The sequence below is a fragment of the Lissotriton vulgaris genome, chromosome 1_2, assembly GCF_964263255.1.
Source record: "Lissotriton vulgaris chromosome 1_2, aLisVul1.2, whole genome shotgun sequence".
In the NCBI taxonomy this organism is placed as follows: domain Eukaryota; kingdom Metazoa; phylum Chordata; class Amphibia; order Caudata; family Salamandridae; genus Lissotriton; species Lissotriton vulgaris.
The window spans coordinates 75,126,460-75,142,113 of record NC_141686.1 but is presented as its reverse complement, the minus strand read 5'-3'; the positions used below and the strand labels follow the sequence as shown (position 1 = coordinate 75,142,113).

The window sequence follows — 15,654 nt, the reverse complement described above, 5'->3', positions numbered from 1 at the left end:
ATCTGGTCACAAGACATGTATAAATCTAAAGGTCGTTTTAAAAGTTTGCACGTTTTGTTTTATAATTTTGTTTACTTTGCTAAAATGAGGACAGAGGGATGTTTCCCCTGTTAGGTCGCTCTGGATCCCTGATCAGCACAGCCGGAGGGAGGCAGGTCGTCTGAGGTATGCGGGGCGGGACGGGTTTAGGGTTACGCTCCATAGAAGTCGCCCTCCTTCCTGCTTTAAATAACCAATGTCGCGGCAGGCCGCATACAAGAATCTCCCTCCGCGTGGACTCTGGACAGCTCGCGCCTGAAAGGTAAGAGCCCGCGGTTCTTCTGAGTGCTTTATTGATGTTTCTTTCACGTGTGGAGTTATGATGAAATCCATCATGTGATGTCAGAAAGTGGTGTGTGTGTTTTCGAACAATCATCCGACATGAAATTGAGGCATCACATTTGTGTTAACGCCAGTCAGAGGTATTCATATTTGCTGTAAATATTGTAAATTGATCAAATAAATGTATATGATGCGTGCTGCATTGTATTTTTGAAGGGGGAAACAGCCCGCGTTTTTGCCCTTAAAACTGTGTGTTGTGCCTTATTCTTATTATCAGCGTCATGTTAACTGACCTATTCATTGAGACCACCTTTGGCCAGACACCCCCAGCCCCTAAATTATTTTCTCATAATTATTTTACAAAGCTTTAAATACTACAAGCTGGATGATACATTGGAAGGAACAGTAGTGCTATCCTTCTTACCTGAAGTAGAGACTATTTATTACTCAGTGGTACTTTTCAATGTTGTTCACAATAAATGTGTGTTGTGAAGTACCGCGAATGAGGTAAACATTGCAAATGAGAAAAAAGACAGTTTTTAAACAATCGTAAACCTCTGTCCCGTTTTGCTTTTTCTTACAATAAATCCAGAACTGAATTAAAAGCGCACATCAAAATGCCCGAGAGATTTTAGGAACCGGCTTGACACGTACCTCCTAACACATTACACAGACGTTGGTGGCAGTTGTTAGATTTTACTTTCTCATATTCAGTGTGCCAAAGATTGCGGTAGTGTTTACTCATCCCTCGTGAAAGCACGTTTCGCTCAGCTCACTGACCGCGTGCGATTGGTTGTCAGGGACAGCTGCCCGGTGTAACGCGGAAGCGTCCGTCCACCTGTCTCCCAGAGGCTCACTTTCCCTCGACAGCTCGCTGCACACTTGGATGGCCTGACGGATCCTTAGTCTGAAGATCAGTGGTAGCGTCAGTGACATCACTGACCCTAGACATACGAAATGACCATTTAACATCCAGTGACATCACAGGGTCGACCCCTTGTTTGAACTCCCTTCCCCCCTCAGCAGGCTCCTAGTTGCTGTTAGTCAGCCAGAAAGAGGGAGTGGATAATACATAATGAAAACAGTGTTCTTAAAGTGCTGTTTACTCTGGGTCCCAACTAATATATTTTTTTAAAGTCTGCCACACAGAAATTGTCAAGAAGGAGAAATGTGACAGCAAATCTGTTCGGCTTAATTGGTTGCAAAATCTGCATTTTAAAATATGTTATAAGGTTAGGGCATCTGCTGCTGAAAACTTTGTGTGTCCAGTAAACCTCAATGATAGTAATGGTAAAATGACTCTGGAGGTTAACACATTTCCTGGAGAAATCTGTGTTTTCTCTAGTCCCAGTTTTAGATTAAAGTAGCACAGAGGATTAATGTTTCTCCTACAAAGTTCATCATGTAACATGCAGATGATAGAATTTGTCATTTATGTAGGCAGGTAAGTGGATTACTGCTTTTAGCACAGAGATCCTTTTGTTATTTGCAGTTCATAAATCACGACCTATCTAACATTGCACAGTGAGCTAGGAAGGACGTGTGTCTCCTACATCATATATCCCTCACTATCTCATGCAGGCCCACTGGCATTATGTGATTCTGCTGCCACTGCATTTTTCGCATAGTTATGGATTTGCTACATTTGCCACATAATCCATCTTCTGCTGCATAATTTACAACTTGTTCTTAGCTCAAACTGATTACTAAAAATGCAGGTTCCTATGAAGCGGAATGCACTTTGCAAAAGTTTACTGTTCACCTTTCAGTTGCATGTTGTTGTATTTGGGTGTTAAATTAGTACTTATAAGATAAGACCTTTATCCAGACAGTGTTAAGATGTGAAAATATGACAAAATAATGAACTGGTACTAACCCAAAATGTGCCGCATTATGCTGCATAATTTGCATTTTTTTACCATATAATTTAGCAAACCCTGCTACTTAATTTAATCCTTCATAGCCGCATAATTTCAGTGGCCCTGGTCTTAAGTAAGACACACAGTGCATTGGTTTACACACACAATTTATTTCCAATGTATAATGCGTATGTGTAATGTAAAGTGCTCTGACACCATGCAAGAGCTGCTGAATTTGTTTAGCTGTCTGAAAATTTCACCGGGACAAGTTGAGCATATTTCAGTGGGCCCAACATCTTGGAGGGGTGGACTGCATTAAATCTTGGAAAATAGTGAGTGGAAGCCGTCTACTTGCGTGTACCCCTGACTTGTGCCCTGAGGACCAGCACTTCAAGAAATTGGGGTCTGAGCTAACTTCATAGCCATTATATGAGGAAAAAGAAGTGGCAAATTGTGCAATTTAACCTACTGGACAAATCTGCTGATATAAGAAATGGTATGCACCTGTTACAACGCATTTTTTACAACGCACTACCACTACAACGCAGGCATTACAACGCATACCATTACAACGCATTGCGCTGGGGGGCGCTCTAGGATAAGAGGTAAGTTTAATTTACTATCCAACACCTTCCCTAGGGTCCACGGGGACTGGAGTTAGAATAGTAAATTATACTTACCACTATCCAGCACCCCAAAGCGCTATGCGTTGTAATGGTATGCGTTGTGAATACCGCGTTGTAATGGTATGCGGAGTAAAAGTATGCGTTGTAACGTCATACATCCATAAGAAATATATTTCTGTACATTTGGCACTATTCCTAGGCTTCGCTCATAAAATGCTCCCATTGTTGAAAGAAGGCACATTTTTAGTTTACCTAATGAGAAGTTGTAAAATATTCATGGGTAAGGCGGCCCTCTTCTACAGGTCTCAATATATTAAGCTTAGTGGCACTTGAGCAGTTCCTGTATATGTAGCATATTGAACTACATCCATGCAGGAATGAACCAGACTGTTATTGACAAGCTAGCAATAAAAGTTGCCAACAAGGGAGTATTAATTTATGGGCAGAGGTGCCAGCCTTGATGGTAGAAGTCTAGCTAAAATACAGTTATAAAGTTATTTGTTTAAGAAGATTGGTCCAATTCCTTGTAGAGATGAAAAGAATCAAAGACATTGGAGATGTCTAGCATGGGAGTTCTGGTTCTCCATTTGAATCCATTGCTGTGTTTAAATCATCCAGTGTGGAAGTCAGTGCTACTTTTGAGCCACAGCCATACCAGAATCTGTATTGGTAATCTGAGAAAAGGTTGATTTGTTAGATAAATGTAGATTTTTGTCTTGAAACCAATCTTTCAATCTTTTTGCCTTGAAATAATTGGCATTGACCTGAAGTTAGAAGACGTCTTTTTTGAAGGCATCTTTCTTTTAGAGAGTTATTTTCGGAAAATACCTTTAGCCAAGGATATTTTGATATTGCTGCCTGGATGGCTGCAAAGCTATTAATGAGGATACTCATGTATATATGAGCAGGACATATGTCTGCCAGTGATCATGCTGGCTTACAAGCTTTTGCAGCCTTGGTGAAGTCTTGTGTGGTCAGGTGGTCCTGTGTGGTCCGGCGAGTAACTGTGGTTGTTTTCATGATGTGTTTTCTAGTAAACTGCACAGCACTGCTTGCACCGTGAATGAGCAATGCAGAGGTAAGCAGGGGGTCAAAAAGGATTTGGAGGGTTGAAAGGAATGCAGGTGTGCCAGGCACCCGGCAAGGGCAAGTGGGGAGGCCTTTGACTGTGCTGCCAAGGCATGAGGATGTCCTAAGGCACTGCCACTTCAGGTACTGTGGTTGGAAGTCTCTTTGTTTTGTGAATTCTTCTAGCAGGTCTGTTTTTGCGACCTTGAGGCCCAAATTCAACTCTCCCTATTCAGATCTCCTGCCTCATTATAAGTTCTCCTGTCCACTCTCTACTCTCCAGAACACAGGTCAGCTTTCCAGGAAATAGGGTAGGTTTCTCTGAATCAAGAGAGGCATCAGGTACCATGGCGTTCCTTGCTCTAGTCAGGTTATCCTGCTGCCTACTCCTGGGTTGTTTTTCAGAAGGAAACATCCAGGCGGCTCATCAGTTAATGGTTGACCAGTGGCTATTCCTGTAAGTGTATGCTTTACAGACATGGTAAGTTATTGGAAAGAATATGTATTTAGTTCAAAGATTTCACACTGAGACACAAATATGCATTGGTTTAGTATCTATACAATGGCACATTTAACGGAGTCCATTAAACATGTACAAAGTGAACAAACCATAATCAAGCCCATATTAATTTAGGAAAACTATAATGTTGCTTGAGTATGCTGCACTAGAAAGGATACATATTCTTTTGAGTTCAAGAAAATTTTATTTGATATTAAAAAGGAAAAAACAAGGTGTCAATACAAAATACAGTAAAAGTATAAAACATTGAAAACTGTGATAAATAGAACAAGCATAAAGTTGTAAATAGTAACAAAAGGAAAATCTGGGCCATGGAATAAAAAAAAAGAAAAGGAATGAGAAACATTAATCATAAAAGCATGGAAATACCTGGAAGGAGTATAAAAATAATATAATGAAGAAAAGAAAAAATGGAATGTATGAGCATTTAAGGAGGTTTAAGGACTTCTTGTTGCGAAGGCAGTGGATGAAACAAACGATTAGTACAAGTATCCATGTAAAGCGTGATAGGGAGCCATAAGTCCATACGCTTTGCAGCCATGTGAGCCGGAAAAACAAAAGCAGTGTCAAGTCTGTGGTTATGGCAAACGTTAAACCACCACGCCTTAAAGGAGATATTGGAGAAGTCCTTCCAATTTACCGTTATCTGCTGGAATGCAGCAGCCAACAATAAATCAATAATCTGAGGTTTTAGTTCAACATTGTCCCAACAAGGGGACAGGCTACCTAAGAAAATGTTAATATCAGAAAAAGGAATACATGTGTGAAAAATCACTTTAATTTGAGCCCAAACCTGTAACCAAAAGTCATGAACAGATGAACATAAGAATAACATGTGAAACAAAGTTGCTTGTGGGGATGAGCAAGACCAGCATGTATGAGAGGTGTTTGGAAAGCGTTTATGAAGGTCAAAGGGTGTATAGAGAAGTCTGTTTTAAATAAAGAACAAAGACTGTGTTAAAGTTGCCGCTCTCAAGGATTTGCGAATCTTGTTCCATACCTTGTCCCATAACGAAATTGGCCAGGACGTGGAGAGATCATGTTCCCAGCATTCCTCCACTTTGGATTTAGGCCTAACAGAGTCAGTAGTGTGAAGGTATTTGTAAATGGAGGAAGCCTTAGGGATATTGCGTAAAAAGGAGTGAAGCGAGGAGATGGGAGTAGGAGAAATAGGAGAGGAATGTAGCTGAGAGAGCCGAGTGTAAGTTGTCAATACAGCCTCTCTAAGTAAGTGGTAGCTACGGGTAAAGGAGGCAGGTAAACCATAAAGGGAACGAAGAGTGGTGAAAGGTAAGAAAGAAGATTGAGAGAAGAGTTGAGAGATCCATATCAGCCCCCTGTGATGCCATGCTTTCCAAAAGAAGGGTTTGTTACGGATAAGTAGGGCGGTATTATGCCAAATGGTAGAGGAAAGAAAATCAGCAATAGTCGTAGGGAGGGAGTGAGAAGAAGATAGGAGCAGTTTAGTAGTGAATTTATGAATGGGAGTAGAAATGGAAGAGGGTTTACAGGAGAAAGAGAGATATTCAGCGAAAGAAAAAGGAGAAAGAAGAAGGCGTTCAAATTTAGCCCATAAGGGACAGGGAGTGCTGGGATCTTGCAATCAGAAGGAAGCTTGTCGTAATAGAAACGCCTTATGGTAAGCAGGGAAGTCTGGGAAATTAACTCCGCCCTCCGCCTTAGGGCGAATCAGTCGAGCAAGGGACATTCTAGGTTTTTTCTTATTCCAAAGAAAGGACATCAAAATGGAGTTAATTTTTTTAAAAAATTTAGAAGGAATGGATACTGGAATATTAAAAATAGTGTAGAGGACTATGGGAGACAACATCATTTTAATAGTATCAAGACGGCCCCACCAGGATAGGTAAAGAGGGTGCCATTTGCTAACATCTTGTGCAAGCGCTAAGGAGAACACTCGTATTGCTGCAAGCAGTGATTTTTAAAACTGTTGTGTTGCGTTGACTGTATTTTTAAAAACTGTTATTCTTACGCCTTATTCACACGCTGACTCCCCGGTCCACCGCAGCATTGTGCTGTTTGTTGTGGAGGGAGGTAATCGCGTCCTCACTTCCTGGTCTCGCCACGCTGGGCGGCCATCTTTGGTGGGTGACGCTCTAGTCTTTGTCCTTCCCCCTGACTACTAAAGGGCTCAGCGCTCTCGCGCACATTGTTGATTTGCTAACATCTTGTGCAAGCGCTAAGGAGAACACTCGTATTGCTGCAAGCATGATTTTTAAAACTGTTGTGTTGCGTTGACTGTATTTTTAAAAACTGTTATTCTTACGCCTTATTCACACGCTGACTCCCCGGTCCACCGCAGCATTGTGCTGTTTGTTGTGGAGGGAGGTAATCGCGTCCTCACTTCCTGGTCTCGCCACGCTGGGCGGCCATCTTTGGTGGGTGACGCTCTAGTCTTTGTCCTTCCCCCAATCTATCTATACCTCGGCTCTCTAGCGCAGCAGTGACGCGCAGCGGTAGCGCCGAAGAGGCGCAAAAGAGAAGCCAGTCTGCGCCAGTCTGCGTCCAGACGCTTCCTGCTTGCTCTTGGACAGGACTCCCATCATGGTAGGGGCTCTACTCTCTTATAACTCTTCTTCGCTTCTCGCCCTACGACCCCTTACCAATTCGTCATGTAGCCACTCAATACTCCCAACCAATACAGAGTACCACTGCAAAGACTGTGATTGGAGTCCACTTCCCCTACACAGCTGTCATTCGTCCCCCGGACAGAAATGGAGAATGTTTCTCCTCAGCTGTCGGTCTTTACCGAAACATTTTACTGAACTGTACATGTTGATTGAAGAGTTCAACCCCGAGGCTCTTTTTTTAACAGAAACATGGCTCCAGATAGACAATGACCCGACCACAGTATGGGTCACTCCTCAAGGATATACGCTCAAAAGACTGGACCGCCAGACTGGGAGAGGCGGTGGATTGGCTATTATATATAGAGACAGCTATAAATGCCGTGTCACTCCAACCACCACGTCAACTTGCGAGAGCCTTCACTTCTCGTTAGAACTCTCTCCCACTACCACCTTCTCTGGTATTCTAGCATATCGCCCACCTGGCGCCCTTAATAACTTTATTTGTGACGTGTTATGCATGGTTTCTTCGTAGAGGCTAAAATGAAGAAAGAAATGGAACCAACGTTGCGTGCAGGTGATGATTAATTAACTACTACAGCCTCCTCTCCTTCCTTCTCCATAGTTCTATTTTATTTTTGCAGGAATTCTTTTTATGTTACGTTAATCTTCTTTGCTGTATGCAGCATTCATAAATTATGTTGCTGTTTCATCATATATTCTCTAAATCTCCGATAAAAAGGACTTGCCCACTCCAGTTTGCCAGGAAGCTGCACATAAATAGGCTTCCGATAATAATCTTGGTACTATAACGCCATAGATCAACTACACTCTACCCGTGTCCGGCCTAGCATCATGCAGCAGTGCTGGGATGAAGTCATGCCTACAGAAACATCAACCAAACAGGTGGACATGTAATAGTTGCTAGGAAGCACTTGCCTTACTCTCACTATTTTACAATAAGTACATCAATAAATAAATGTCACAAAAACAAAAGACATATGTAGACAGATGTTTGCACCATGTGTTTTCCCCAGAGCACAGACAGTTCTTGCTTGCCAGAGATGGTCACTGCTGAAGTGCCGAGAGTACGGCTACTTCCCTATCAAACTGGCTGTTGTGCCGGTTGCCTAGCACGGTTAGCCTTATTCCGCAGTAGATAATATTGTGCTGTCCTGTGACTAGTTGTGTTTCAGTTCAGATCGCTGTAGCTGTATGGCTGCCATGTTATCCCCCTCTAGTTGCTCCCATGGTGCTACGGCAATTAGAAGGGCGTGGGGTTAGGATGTCCCAATGAATGCCCCAACTACCCCCCACCCCATTACTACAAGTGAGACTGTTGGTCTGAACCCCTGTCGTACAACAGATTGAGAGATTAGAACTCTCCTAGCTGCAGGCCTCTGTCTTCTGAAGTGTTTTTAGTTGTCTTCATTTTAATAATTTTAGTCTGAGTGGCGAATCATAAAGCGAGTATTAGTCATAATGTTCCAAATTGTTGTCCCAACTACATGGGGGTAGCTGTCTGCAGTGCAGTAGTGCCTTGTTCAGAAGTAGCAGTGGACCTCTGCACTAAGTTTGGTTGTATTTTCATGCTTCCACCAGGGCCTGTTGCACACTTCCTACACCACTGCTCAGCTACAGTAATTGGGGCTCCTTGCCAACAGCCATTGCAGTTAAAATAACATCTCTGGCATCTATTGTACTGGCTTCAAAAGCAGAGTGCTATGTTGAACTTTTCCCCACCTATCCTCGAGTGGACAGCTGTATTTTGTAACTGAGGCGGTAGCTGGTGATTTATTCCCCGACTCCTGTACAATAATGACATCACTGTACCCAAGGATGCAATGTTTTACCTACAGTTCTTTTTTAGTTCGAGCATTTGAGACCTCTTGTATATACTTTAGTATATATACTTTAGTACATACTTTAGGTTATTCTTATATGTGTATGTACTTTGTGGGCTCTGGATATCAGCCCTAGGACATGTCTGCTTCCACTTAGGGACTTTTTTTCTGTTCAACTGCCTCTATTTAACTGTCTTGATAGAAAACGACCAGCAAAGGTCAGTAGAATACCAAAATTGCTTTCTGCAGAGGGACTTTCTTTTTTAAATGTTTCTGGCAAGTGCCTCTATTCATCTTTCTTGTTCTTGCAGGTTTCTGCGTTCTTCCTATGTGGCAGTTTTATTGTCTTTCTCTTCCTCGTCTTCTCTATCTGTGTGTTTTTCTTTTTCTTCAGCTCGGAAAATATCTGATGTGGAAAAATAAGTGCTGTTCCCCAATAACATGTGCTTGTGATCTCCACCGGCAACCGCTGTCTCAATTTATGCACTGAGTGAGTGGCGCCTGGGCACTCTAAAGGTTGTGTCTCATCTATGTTCATAATTTTTTCATGAAGTAATATTTGTTGTGTTCTGAAGGCAAAGGTAAAAGTGTGCTATGTCCACACATGATTTACAAGCCTTGAGGTCCACGTCAGTCGCGGTAAGCACTATATAAAAGTTAATATTAATACGAGAGTGTAGATGTTTCTATAATCTTTCGTTATTATCATATTCATTCTTTCTGAAGGTAACTAAAACATGCACACCTGAGAGTTGGAGAGGGAGAGGTGAGCTGTTCTTTAGTTTGTGAAAAAACGAATCATCAGAATGTAAATATAATATGGACCTGCAGATGTGCTTTCATTCCTGCCCAGGGCTCTTCCCGCTATCTTTTGAGCTTGGAAATTTACCCACTCCAGTTTTCAAAGCAAAACATTAGGGTTTATGTTTGACAGTAACCGGTCATTCGAAAGCCAGATCAGTTCCATCACCTCCTCATGTTTTTATACTCTGAAGCTTCTCAGGAAAGTCTTTCCATAAATTCCACAGGAGATGCACAAAGCTGTGGTTTCTGCCCTCCTATTTTCTCAACTCGATTACTGCAATGACCTATTCATCAATGTGCAGAAAAAACAATTAAAGAAATTTCAGGTGGTACAGAACGAGGCAGCCCGACTATTGTTAGGCATCCCTAAATATCAATCTGTCGCTCATGCTCTGACAAAATTACACTGGATTCCAGGGATAGAAACACATTGACGTTAAAGCTATTTGTATAGCCTTTAGAGCATTGCACAACCCTGGCCCTAACTACCTGAAGAAAAGTTTGGGCTGGTACACACCCCCTAGATCTCTTCGTTAATCTTCAGCCTGTAACCTTATTGTCCCCAAAGTCAGAAGAGTAAAAAGGGGTGGTAGAAGTATGTCTACATTGCTTCCAAACTCTGGAATACCCTTCCTCCTGATCTGAAAAACATGATAGGATTGCACCCCTTTAGAAAAGATCTGAAAGCATGGCTTTTTAGCCTACAGATCCCTCATTACGCTATTAATTTAATGCATTATGGTTTTGCGGTCTAGCTGGGCAGCGCATGCGCTGCTCTGCGAGGCATACTGTTTTCAGGTATGGACTTGAAGCTCTGCCCACTCCCCGCCCATATTTCCAATTGGCTTGTGTCATTGTCCTTTGGAAATTGCGGCTTTTCACTGGTCAATAGGCTTAGTAGTCCCTCCTTAGTACCTCCTTGTCTCATTTTGTAACCTCCCATGAGAACACCCCCTATTATATATGTTGTTACTCGGTAGGCTTTAGTTACAGCCTCTGAGCACTATTTGCTTAAATGTTTTTTTTCTGCCTGCTGTTGCAGGCAGGACACGCTCTCCTGCTATGCTTTAATTATTTTTTTTTTCAGCACTGCACACCACGCCACGCTCATATAGTGGTGGCTGTGCCTTTGGTTTGTTTGTGGTGCCGAACGCGGCTGCATGTTGTTTTATACTATTTATTACATTTTTATGTAACTGCTCCATGCCCCACTTGCACTCTGATGGCAGCTGAGCCCGTTTCCTTAGACGAGCCATGTCAAAGGAAACGGGTGCGCATTAAGCATGGGCGAATTTTGCGAATCTCGCGTTCGCGAATTTTGCGGATTTGCGAACTCGCAATCCGCAAAATCCGCGAATTCTCGCGAATTTGCGGATTTTTTTTTTGTGTGTTTGCGCGGGTTTCTGCCAGTTCGCGAGGGTTTTGTACAATGTCGCAAATTGCGAACTTACCTGTCGGGTCGCAAGTTTCGCGAACTTGTTGTTTCTACGTGTCCAGCCTGTTTGGGACACTCTTCTTCATCACTGCCACTCTCTGTCACCACTGCCACTCTCTGACTACTCATGCCACCCTCTGGCCCACCCATGCCACCCTCTGTTTCATCACAGCACCCTCTGGTTGTCCAGTCAGTGTACATTATTGTGGCAACGCAAGCACACCTTCCCTGCCTCAAGTGACCTGAATTAATTTGGGGCTGATTAATGTGTCACAGAATATTTTTTTAGCTGGCACCTGCTTCCTTAGTGCTTCCTGATTAGTGAACTTTTGCACTTGCTAAGTGCTTTCATTGTTGCAAAATTAGTTACAACACCTGCCCTGCCCCAACTGACAATAATGAATTAGGGGCTGAATAATGGATTTGAACTGCCAGCCTGGCTCCTGCTTGTCTCCCTTAGCTGTAATTCAGGACCTTTGTGGCATATGTGTAACTATTCTGAGGTTCAGAGCAGGGTCACATAATAGTTGCAACTGGCAACTGAACTCTGGAGGGGCCCCTCAGCAAGCACTACAGGAAATGGCTACTAATGATGAGCCTGAACTTTTGAACCTGGTAAGTAGTTACTTTCAGTTTGCTAAAATCGTATTTCTGCAATTTTGCACTTATTCGCGGGGCGCGAACTCACGCGAACAGTGCGAGCAGTGCGAGCAAAATCCGCTGCTCGCGGATTTGCGGATTTTGCGGGAGATTCGCGAATCTCGCGGATTGCGAATTTCCCGAAAATCCGCAAAATCCGCGAGCGAAACGGATTTTCCGCCCATGCTTAGTGCGCATGCCATTAAAGTGAAACCGCGACATGGGGTGCTTTTACAAAATAAACATGTGTTTGTCAACTTGACAAACAAATGCCTATTTTTGTAAAAGGGTTCAATACCGCACTTTTACTTTTATGGTGTCTGTGGCTCATCTAAGGTTAGGGGCGCCACCGACATTGAAGTGAAAGCACCGCATGGGCGCTTTTGCAAACAAGCATTTGCAATGCAATAGGTCTTGCATTTACTTAAGTTTCATAAATGCGAGCCCCATTGCATTGTAAATGTTTGTTCTTTGTTCAACTGGTCAGCGCCTAGACACCTCCTGGTATGAATGTGCTTTATAAATTCCCATTTAATTTAATTTAATTTCTCTACTAAAACATGCTGCTTTCATGAGTTGAAACCAAGTATGTGCGCCAGTCTGTTCGCATCTTGACAGGTTTACTCCAGTGAGGGGAATGGATCAGGCTTGGCCTTTGTCTCTCTCGTTGAGCCACCAGTTCTCACAGGCTATTCACTTCACTCCTGTACATGTGCAATGCATGAGCGAAATGACAAAGCTGATGTCTAGGAAACCCTGTCCTTTAATGTGATGTTCTTACAGCCTCTAAATTTGCTGGCTTGCCAATCTCTAAAAGTTACGGGATTGCACACCCACTTGGCATAACTCTCGACGTGTTTCTATGTTGTATGGCGTTTAAGATTTCGAATGGATTTTCTCGATTCATACTTTTATATAGATACAATCCACGTTGCCCTTATATAGGCATAGAAATCAAGCCCTTATTTAGTCATTGCCCATGCAACCCAAATACAGGCATGGCTTCTTCCATCCGTTCACCAAACGTCACAACGATTTCTTGGAAAACCAGCTTAAGCCGTTAGGGACTTCCCCTTGCTTGAATTTTGATTTCTCCAAGAACTCAGTTAGTTTTACAATGAACATCTATTCCTTAGGGGTTCATTCATGTCGTTCATATGCCCGGCTTTATGTCAAACATGGCATTCCTAAACACCTTCAAAGTATAAATATACCTTCAATTGCTATGGCAAAGCACGGTGGTTCGGAGCAGTTCGACGACTTACTTGCCTGACGCAGCTCGCTACAGCAAGTGCCGAAGGAAGCAGGCTTTCCAGCTGACGCACTGATCAGGAAGCTTCCCTCCTCTGCTGAGAAATCCTGCTCCAGTGTTTCTGACTCCCCTTGCGGGGTGTTGGAAAATCGAGTCCTGAGACAAAGATACCAGACCTCCTTCATTCTAAGGTATGGAGCTGATTAGAACCTAGAGGAACCTTTGGTAGATTCTTGGCAAAAACTAGACCTATGCTAAAGACCATACTTACTTCTTCCCTCATACTAGACCTAGGTTAGGTGCATTGGGGTAGGTGTATTTTAGAAGCACCAGTTGAGTATTTTAGCCTGTGTTATTTATGTATGTATTTTTATATGGCTTAGAAACCATACAATGCTATTACAGTATTATTTTATAATACTATTCTCGCTGTACGCGTTCTACTTTGCATTCTGCCTAACAATTGTAGCAGTTCACCTCTCTTGCATGAGAAAGAAGACTGTTCAATACACCTTTTTATTGAAAACGCCTGTCTCATTATTTCTCTGCATTCTCTGTATAAATGAAGCAAGAATGATTTACTGAGTGAAATACTTATCTATTGTTTCCACGACTCTGAAGATACTTATTCCAGTCCTAGGGAAACAAAGTGGTCATGTTTATGCAGTTGTCAGAAACTAACCCCTTCTTGTGAACGTTTCTAGTGACCTCTAAGCTAGCTGGCACTCACAATTAAGTTTAGTATATTTGATAGCGACCTACTGACCTAAGTCCTACGTCATATCTATAGGATATATTATTCCAAACGCAGAGCCTATTGGGAATATAGGAACTACACTACATCTTAGTTTGTACCATCGTTTTTGCCTCTTTCCAGTATTTTAAAATTAATTCTCTGTTTGTTTAGCGCTTTCTATCACACATCTTCTGTTCTAAGAAGTGTAAATAACAACTCTTATCATCACCCAATTTATTAGTCTCAATTTACTGGCTATGTGACCTTCATACCATAGCATTCAGCTCACTGAGCTTCCTACAGCTATCCTAACCCCTTTCTTTTCAAGAAGAAAAGCAGGTGAAATGGTCGTACATGTGGTTCTAAAAGCCCAAGCACGATCCGATCCAGGTGGCCGGCACATTATTTGGCATGTACATCACGCAAAAAAGTTCAAGAAACAGGAGAAAGACTCTTGAAAATGTAAAGAAGCGTATTCCTAGACATTAGATGATAAGACTCCTTTGAGGGATGGTTTTCAGAACGTGCAGTTTTTAAACACAAACTTAACAAGCATTTGCAATGCAATAGGGCTCGCATTAGTAAAGTTAGAGGTATTAGTATTGTAAATGACACATTTTTTATTTATGTTTTGGTTTTGAAAATAGCGAAATTAATAACTTTGTCATTTACAATGCAAATAGTGTTAACTTTTGCAAACGTGACACCTATAGCATTTGTAATGCAATATGTGTTGTATTTACATGACTTAGATGTATTAATATTAAAAATTGGGCCACCTGACCGCCTCTATTAATATTTTTTTAATCTGCCTCACAAACTTGCTGGGACAATTTTACTGTGTGCATGACAGGCACAGAGATGGCATCAGTACACCTTTACTGTTTGTATGTATGATAAGATTACCATACGACTTCGCATCATTTCATAGGAACTCAATGTTTCTGTCCTGGGTTTCCCCCTTCAAATGTCTTCGAAATAGAACGTGCATCCAATATGAGCATCTTGACTACAAGTCCCAGAATTCATTGCAGAGTTAAATAAAATCCCATGACTACAACACGGTGTCCTTGATGATAGGGAGTCATCTGGTTAGTGGCCCTTTCTTCTAAAGACAGACATGTTCTTTAAACAACCCAATGTGACCTTTCCCCCAAAAAACGAGTGTTTCTCTAATTATTTGTCCAATTGTCGGAACAGAATTTGGAATGCTCTGGCGCTGGCTGCATTAAGGGGGCAGGGAGGCGGAGTTCCCGGAGTCAGCAGGGGTGCAAATCTGTTTGCAATCTGAGGTACAATGTCTGCTGCATTCGGACAGCCAATCAGCAAATGATGCAAGGGAGGAGTAAGTATTGAAGAGGCATTGTCGCCTTATTAAGGGTGAAGTTGTGTTTGTGCCGAGTGAGGGTGGTACGGGGGGGGGGCTCAATGCAAAGCGGGAAGGGGTGGGTGCAAAAAAAGAGCTTCAAGGAAAACAAAAAACAAGCATTAGCGAAATGAAACAAGTCGGATAGGGGTGGACAAACAAAAGCGCGGAGATGCCGGTCTTATGGCCAATTGAGCGCTATGCCAGTTGCACGCAAAAAAATAACAAGCTTGGTGCTGTGACTTTAGGCAGGGTTCCCGGGTTTGGGCGAGCAGCTTTAAAGGGCCTCGAGTGTGCAACTGCACCACGCCTTTGTGTGCCGGACTCCAGCATACATGTCAACATCCCCGAATCAGGCGGGAGACTACTGATTTCAAGGATAGACTTCCACCTGCTGATTGCTGCCTGCAAAAACCAGATTCCTTGGCGGCTTCAGACAGCAAGGACTGGTCTTGTTTTACTCGAATTATGAACTGCCAGTAAACTGCTCCTGCAGGCCCCCTTTTTATCACGTTCTCTCTACCTGCCATAGCAATTTCTCTGTGCTCCTGACAGGCAAGGAAAAAATCTATATTAGTATTTCTGATATCCACTCCTGC

At 42.5% G+C, this 15,654-nt stretch overlaps 1 protein-coding gene across 1 annotated transcript in view; it reads left to right on the top strand.

Moving 5' to 3' along the window:
• The first annotated feature begins 247 nt into the window (after nucleotides 1–247).
• SLC6A13 (solute carrier family 6 member 13) overlaps nucleotides 248–15,654 on the top strand; it is a 758,242-nt gene continuing 742,835 nt past the window's right edge. Inside the window, exon 1 of the mRNA XM_086952830.1 lies at nucleotides 248–301. The gene's annotated coding sequence lies outside the window, so the exon portion shown is untranslated. The remainder of the gene's footprint in view (nucleotides 302–15,654) is intronic.